Genomic DNA, 8,523 nt, shown 5'->3' on the forward strand with positions numbered 1-8,523 from the left:
TATTTAGTTTACAATGTATACAAAAGCATAGAAAATAATGTTTGGTACAATACTCAATGCCCCTCTTTAAAGAGATGTCAACACCCTCTCACAAGTGCTTAAAAGAAATAATTTAGAATAAAGTTTATTATCATTAACTTGCCATGTCGCATTAATCGACAAGCTTTTTCCAATGGTCCAGATTTGCACCCAAAAATCCACCCTTCATTAAGGACTACTTATGTAGTCCAAAAATGTATCCTCAATGTTACTTGAAAATTTGCACCCAAAAATCCACCCTTCATTAAGGACTACTTTATGTAGTCCAAAAATGTATCCTCAATGTTACTTGAAAGAACTGAAAGTTGGGTGGCCATTATTTATAGCAATATCTAGTGCCACTCCTTAGGAAGACTTGGCTCTAAGTGTATATTGTCTTTTACAAACTAGAATGCACAACAACAATTAGCTAGCAAGTGTTATGGCAAACGGTAGACATAAAAGCAAGACACTTGTCATGCATGAAAGGTAGACATAAAAGCAAGACACACTGGTCATGCGTGAAAGAGCGAACAAGGGACTGTATCGAAAAATCAATGTGAATGAAAGAAGGTGATCCAAATTTGCACCCAAAAATCCACCCTTCACTAAGGACTACTTATGTAGTCCAAAAATGTATCCTCAATGTTACTTGAAAAAACTTAAAGTTGGGTGGCCATTGTTTAGCTATATCTAGTGCCACTCCTTAGGAAGACTTGGCTCTAAGCGTATATTGTCTTTTACAAACTAGAATGCACAACAATAGTTAGCTAACAAGTGTTATGGCAAAAGGTAGACATAAAAGCAAGACACATTTGTCATGCGTGAAAGAGCGAACGAGGGATTGTATCGAAAAATGAATGTGAATGAAAGAAGGTGGTCCAAATTTGCACCCAAAAATCTACCCTTCATTAAGGACTACTTATGTAGTCCAAAAATGTATCCTCAATGTAACTTGAAAGAACTGAAAGCTGGGTGGCCATTATTTATAGCAATATCTAGTGCCACTCCTTAGGAAGACTTAGCTCTAAGTGTATATTTTCTTTTACAAACTAGAATGCACAACAATAGTTAGCTAACAAGTGTTATGGCAAAAGGTAGACATAAAAGCGAGACACTTGTCATGCATGAAAGGCAGACATAAAAGCAAGACACACTTGTCATGCATGAAAGAGCGAACGAGGGACTGTATCGAAGAATCAATGTGAATGAAAGAAGGTGGTGCAATTATCACAAAGCATAAGAAGTTCTTAAAGCAATCTCTTTAAGAAATTTGCACACGACCTTAAGACAACCAACACGGTATAGATAGACAACAAAGAGTTTTAGGGAAATATATATTAAGAGTGAATTTTCTTGCCTTGCAAAGTCATGGCACTTTGGTAAACTCCAAAATTTTAGTGGCTAAATACTATATCTTTAGTTCTTGTGGCCACAACTTGTCAAATATGAATGGAAGGGTGTTCTTGCACTAGTTTTCAGGTGTCTATGTGTTTCTCCAATCTTTTCTATGTTACCACTTGTGAGATACAAGTGACAATGTGAGATAGACCTAGAGAGCATTTATGGTTATATGGAGGAAAGGTGGGTCACTTCTATTTGTTGTGGCTCAATTAATTTTTGTCCTAAGTATAGGCTTTAAGATGCAAAGTATATGTGATTAAATTCGCAATTGTCCGCAAACTAGAACCGTATTAAAGAGGTTGAGAAGTCTTTATTATTGTGTGTGCATACTCTTCTTACTAGCTTAAGTAATGCTAATGAATAACCCATGCCGAACAACATCTCTTCCTTCATTGGCTCATATACATGAGGATCTCTTCATATTCTAAGAGCAGATGGGTGGATGTATCTACTAACATAATATGGCGGAGACCGTGACCCTTTACACGTGTCACGTTTTGCGAGATGAAGGCTATAAGCCAAAAGTGGGGGAGCGAAAAAGAGAGAGAGCTCAGAGGGGGAGCGAAGGAGAGAGAGGTCGCCAAAGGCGGCCGGCAGTACTCGTAGATACTAAATTGAAGCAACTTCAAATTTGTCTTTTCAAATAACTAGTCACTTAGAGCAAACACACTCGCTTAACCTGATTGGCAAAATGCTTTTCAAGGAAAATAAATGAGGCTACCTTGTTGTTCACATACATATTGCCAAAAATGGGATTGCTTTGATGGGAGTGTCTGTGAATGTAAGCTTCAAGGAGCAAAATTTGATCCGTACAATAATTTTTATGCACCTAAATGCCATTAAACAAAAAAAGGTAATACAAAAAGTATATCATTATTGACGAAATTTCTTTGCTTAACCACGGGAAGGGTAAGTGAGAGGTTGAGAAGGCATTCAATTAACTTATTTGCAAAATGAATCATCATGTCCATGTGATGATTGTGATCGTCCATGACCAAAGCGATCGACTCCTTCTCCAAAAGATCGTAGCATTCAACACATCTTCACGTGGATTGCATTTTAGTTTGCCTAAATCCTAGAACAAAGCTTGCTATTTTCTCTGGTGAAGGAAGTTCCTTTGTTATTGGGTTACTTTGCATGGCTTTCATCCATTCACAAAGGCATGGTAGTTTATCAAGTTCAAACTTGAAGTCCCCAAGGACCTCAAATGCTTTGTGCCAAGCCACGAAGGGTCCCAATATGACATCAACATACCCAACCTCAGAGCCTCCAAAATAGGGGGGGTCCTTTGAGATACTAGAGAAGGCTCCCTCCAAGGTATTCAAGCACTCAAAAGCTTCCTTGATTGCCACCTTGAGATCATGCTCTTGTGCTCCAAAGACTTTGAATAGAGAGTCCATGACCTAGCAAAACGTGAAGTGGTGATGAAAAGTACTACTTTAAAGCTTATCTTAATAACAATTAATCACCCGCTTCTTCATATCTTCTAGCCAACAAAGGTCTTAGCAAGCTTAATTCATGATCTCTCCACAAACCCTTTGAAATTAGAAAGCAAGTTTTCGCTAAGATATTGATGCCTTAATATAAATTGGTAGTATGCCAAAAAAAAGAGAGAGGATAATGACGACACAAACGGGCCCTCATGAATCATAAAATTTGTGAATACTTATCACATTGTACTTAATAATCAAAATGAGCACTTCCAACTTTCTTTTGCATACATATTCTTAGTTCTCTGGTGGGGTTTACATTACAATGAGAGATATCGTGGCCTTCGCATGCGTTGTCGATACAAGGATTCCACAACAATCTCCCCCAAGGTTTGAACCAGGGCCATGGGTGGTAGGCTTCAAATTTGAAATGTGATCAAAGATAAGTCTCCCTAATGCTAGCTAAGTTAGTGGCTTGATACGCTTGACATAGATGAGGCAAACCGAGACAACTACCCAAAGATAGAGAGAATGCTACCAATGATATGTATCAGAAGAGCAGAAGAACAAGAGTTTCTTATCAAGGCTCTTATGGAAAATTTTGATGTTTTTGCACGCTCATAGAAATCTCAAGGGGTAGATCCTTAGATATGTTAATAGACAATCTCTGTGCAAGAGAGCACCAATTCGTGCCGACATAGTCCATTTACATACAATGAGATGTTTCCAAATAGATCAAGTAAGAGATTGATAAATTAGAGAAGGTAGACATATCTAAAGATCACTAGATTTTCCTCAAGGTTGTGTGACTTCAATCTCCTCTACACCCCACTTCCTCCATAGCTCCCGAGTGTGATACAACTCTTGTGTGCATTACTATTTCTAAACTCATAAATATCTTGAATGCATTGTTTTCTTTTCTTGCCCAAGTCACACACATCCACTCATGGAGAGTCGAGACCACTTTCTAAGGTTCTTGAATATGCGTCTTCAACGGTGTGGGTTCAAGTATCAATAAGACTATCTCGATGGGTGCAATACCTGGGAGGAACTTACAAACTTACTATAGATTTCAATTGGACCATATTTGTTAAAAAGTCCCATGACCTTTTTGAAATGTTGGTTAAAAGGCATAAAGTAGAAATCAAGCTATCCTTGGATATTGGATAGGGCTTGTTTGAGTGCATAAAGATACAAGATCATTCCAAATGGCATGCTTTCCAAAGAAATATTTGATTGATGCAAGGCTCAATGTCTTTGAGCTTTGAGTTTTTTGAGGTCGGATAGAACTTTGAGGTATCTTGGGATTCTTTCTACCACACTATCTTCTCTCTCTCTCTCTCTCTCTCTCTCTCTCCCCCCCCCCCCCCCACAAAACAATTCTAATATTAGAGTAGAGTTGGGGGTCGCATGACACCTATAGTGGTGGAGGCACTCTTCAGAGATGTGACTTCTTACTTCGGTTATGACAGCTCCCACAGAGGAAAAATATTCTGCGATGGTAATGATCTCTTCTACAAAACTAGCAAAAGAAGGAAGCTTTATGCCAAGGGAGGATCATTGCTGCCAGATTTACATGGCTTTTCATACTCGGATTGAGCTAGTTGTTATGCCACATGAGTGTCCACTAAGGGTTTTTGTCTCATGCTCGGTCGCTCATGCATACCTTGGTTGAGCAAGAAGCACGCTACAATGGCCACTTCTAGTTGTGAGATTGAGTACAATGCATCTTTTATAGCTACCATTGAGTGCATTTGGCTCAAATGCCTTTTGGCTAACTTGGGTGTTGCTGCCATCACACTACAAAAGATGCATTGAGTACAACGCATCTTTTATAGCTATTATTGAGTGCGTTTGACTCAGATTCCTTTTGACTGACTTGGGTGTTGTTTCCATTATGTTATTCACTAGCAATCAGAGTTCTTTGGCAGTTTTGTGAGGAATCTAGTAGCCTCACACAAAGCACTTTGTGGTGCATTATCATTATGTATGGGAAGGACTCTCTACAGGAGAGATTAGCTTAGCTTATGTACCTATGTAGAACAACCGTACTGATCTTTTCACAAAGGCTCTACCTTATAGAAGCTTGAAGCTTTTCGCAAAGCTTTGGGCTTACTCCCCTCTCTTGCAATCCCTTGTACATGCGTGTCAGTTCATGTTCGCTGCATCTCTCCCAAGGTCAATTTTTACCATATTATGATAGGGATGTGTGAGAACACACTTAAGATTGCTTGGGCACTTTTTTCTGTTGCTAGGAGGTTCTTTTCCTCTATCTTGTATATATGTCCATCACTCTGGGCAAGCCTTATTTTTGCATTGGCAAACCCAATAATACTACACCCTGCATTGTGTGCTCTTGAGCTTCTCTTTCATCTTCTTCATCTTTGTGTGCATCCTTACAACCCTATATCCAATATTCAAGACTCATTGAGATAGCTCTATGAAGTCTCTTGGGAATGTTCCTATGAAATTTGAAATTTCTCCTCGTCTTATTTTTCTTCTTCCTCCCTCCCCCTCTCTCTCTCTCTCTATCTCTCTCTCTCCACACACACACACACACACACACACACGCAAAACCATAAAATCTAATATCTAACTTTATCAAATGATTTCTCATATTAAACTAATCATATAATATGGGAAGATAAAAGGGGAACAAGAATTAAGATATAGATATGTTCTTCTAAACCTATTTCCGCAGGGGACCAAAATGAGAGATGGTTGCATCTCAATAGGGGTCCAAAAGGAGATGGTCTACCAAAGAGGAATGTGCAATAAGTGCTTTTAAACTTATCTCAACAGGGGACCAAGAGGAGAGAGGGTTACATCTCAATAGGGGTCCAAAAGGAGATAGTCTATCAAAGAGCAACGTGCATTTAATGGAGCCTAAAAGACCTTAGGGTTAGCTTCATTAAAGCCTCCAAATGTTAGTGTTAAAATTCCTTAGACCTAGGACCATTCGGTACTTTAGACCCTAGGCAAGCTAGGACTGAGCTTGAGTTGCTTCAGGCGAGTAAGGTGCTTGAGGTGCTTCACGTGCCTATTGACTAAGATGCTTGAGGTGCCTATTGACTGAGATGCTTGAAGTGCCTATTGAGTAAGGTGCTTGAGGTGATTATTGATTAAAGAGCTTGAGTCAGCATGTTTCCCATAAAGGAGAACACTTGCCCAAATGCTACACCCCACACACACTCACCGAGAGACAACCAAACCACAAGGGACATAAAGAACACATGTCAAGCCCCTGGCAATATTGCTCTCATAATGTGCATGAATCCTATCGGATGACCTATAGGGAGGTCTAATGAGAATTTAAATTCAATTAATTAATTAAGATCTTTTTTCTCAAAGGGGGGAAGGAGGACACTTGTCCAAATGCCACACCCCTTGCTTATTATGAATAGAGACATTTATTGGCTAGCCCAAGGCTTGAGCCAATAGGCTTGTAGCAAGAGTAAAGTAGCAAAATCAAATCCTCTCTCTCTCTCTCTCTCTCTCTCTCTCTCTCTCTCTCTCACAGACTCCACAAGACACACACAAACTCCCCCATTGTGTGTTGTGCACACAAGTCATCTCCTTCTCCAAGCTTGAGAAGAGGAGAGCCTACAGAAGAACCCCTTGGCTACGAAATGAAAATCCAACCAAGAATTATGCTCAAAGCAATGCTTATCAATCTCTACATCTTCATCATCACTATGCTAAGATATGCTCTAAGAGTGATTATATGTGAGGAGACTACTTATTTCTTGTAGAGCTACATATTCTTTTCTTCATCTTCCTCACTTTTTGCTAGCTCTCTCCACCTTTGATGGTCTTTGAGGTCTTGGGATTGAGGCCGGGAACAAGTTCTTGTTTATTGCAAGTAGATTAATTGTTGTTTTAAGCATAAGTTTGGTGCATGAAGATTTCCATCTTCATGGAACCAAAGAGTTCTTAAGGAACACCAAGATAGTATTATACCAAGTCTCTCTTCATGAGGGAGAACCTATAATACAAAATCCTATTGGAGGGGGGACCGGATCCAAGTAAACTTTGTCCTCAATTTGTTGTCAATTTCTCTATTTCTCTCTCTTTTGTAAGTTAATTTTCATGCCATGTTAATCAGGAATGTGTAAATTGTTGCTAACCTAGCACTCTCTCTGTCTTTATTAGGAATCTTCTTAATGAAATGCTCACTATGGCTAATTTATTTCCGCTACACTCAATTATTAGCTTAATACGCTCACTGCAAGTTCAAGAGTCTGAGTACCACACACTACTCGAGTGCTCACCTTTTGGTCACATCCAAATTTGCTTCTCTCACATTTTCAGCCATGACTTAGACCTACACACTTTCCTCTCCCAGCCACAGTGTGGGCTCTCCGTTGCTACTCTCATCACCACAATTTTGGAGCATTGAGAGTCACTCATCAGCCATACACATACTACATCACATGTAGCTTTGGTCCCATAGGTCATATTTGACCTCTGAGGACGATAATAAAATCTCTCTCTCTCTCTCTCTCTCTCTCTCTCTCTCTCTCTCTCTCTCTCTCACACACACACACACACACACACACACACACACACACACACACACACACACACACACACACACACAAAACGCAGTCGTTTTTTGACCTAGTAGACAATAGTTCACTCTTTTGATCATAACTTCTTCATCCAAACTCCGATTTGGGTGATCTATAGCTTCAATCGAAGAGAACGATGCCCTCTATGCATTGATGTAAAGACATAAATTTTCAGAGTTATAGAACACATTTCTATAGCAGCATTTCTAAAGTGAATAGGTTCAAGAAAGTTGACTCTCATCTCTTATTTCACATAAAATGTCTTCCGGCGCCACTCACAAGGGTTCTTCTTCTTCAACAAGCCTCGTTACATTGGTATCAGAGCTATTGGTTTCTCTTTTCTTGCTTAAGAAGAGAGGTCCTTAATTTATGCACGATGTGGATGCTTGAGTGCTAATTTTCAAGAGCTAAGAGGAGTAGCAACTAGGGTTTTGAATAAGTTAACATACACATAAACTCTTTTAGCATGGCTGACAATAATAAGGAGAGTAAAATATATATTGATAACTTTGATTTTGCACATCTAATGATGCCCCTATGCTTGTGAGTTCTCTTGTCGCTCAACAACAACAAGCTATGGGCAACTCCTCCCTACAAGGTGAAGTTTACCAACAACTTCGCACCCATGGAATTCTCCAAACTCCCCAAGAAGAAAGAGTACATGTGAGGTATGTTGTAGGGACTTCCAAAATAAGTCTCTCTCCAATGACAGAAGAGGAGGATACATATGAAGGGCCTCAACGTCCACTTGAGGAAGCACCTCCATTCAAAAGGAGAGGGAATGCTTCCAATGTAGAGTCCCCACCAAAGTAAAGAGAAAGAAGTGAATTGCCAAACACTTTGAAAGATTTGGCTCTACAAAGACGGGGAGAACAAAGATCTCCAAGTCTTCCCAAGAGGAAACGATCACCGCATACTCCTCCTCAGGTAATCTCAAAAGGGAAGAGAGGACTCCAAGGAAGAAAAAGGAGAGAAAGAGGTCACCCTCTTCTCCACCTTCATCGCCTTCCTCCTCTTCCAATGAAAGTAGCGGTTTTCCCCCCCCAATCCTGTGCTGCTTGAAAAAGGTCCAGCAAGCTCAAGAAGCCCAAGGAGGGAGG

Source organism: Adiantum capillus-veneris, chromosome 10 (genome assembly GCF_014529385.1).
Source record: "Adiantum capillus-veneris isolate H3 chromosome 10, ASM1452938v2, whole genome shotgun sequence".
NCBI lineage: Eukaryota > Viridiplantae > Streptophyta > Polypodiopsida > Polypodiales > Pteridaceae > Adiantum > Adiantum capillus-veneris.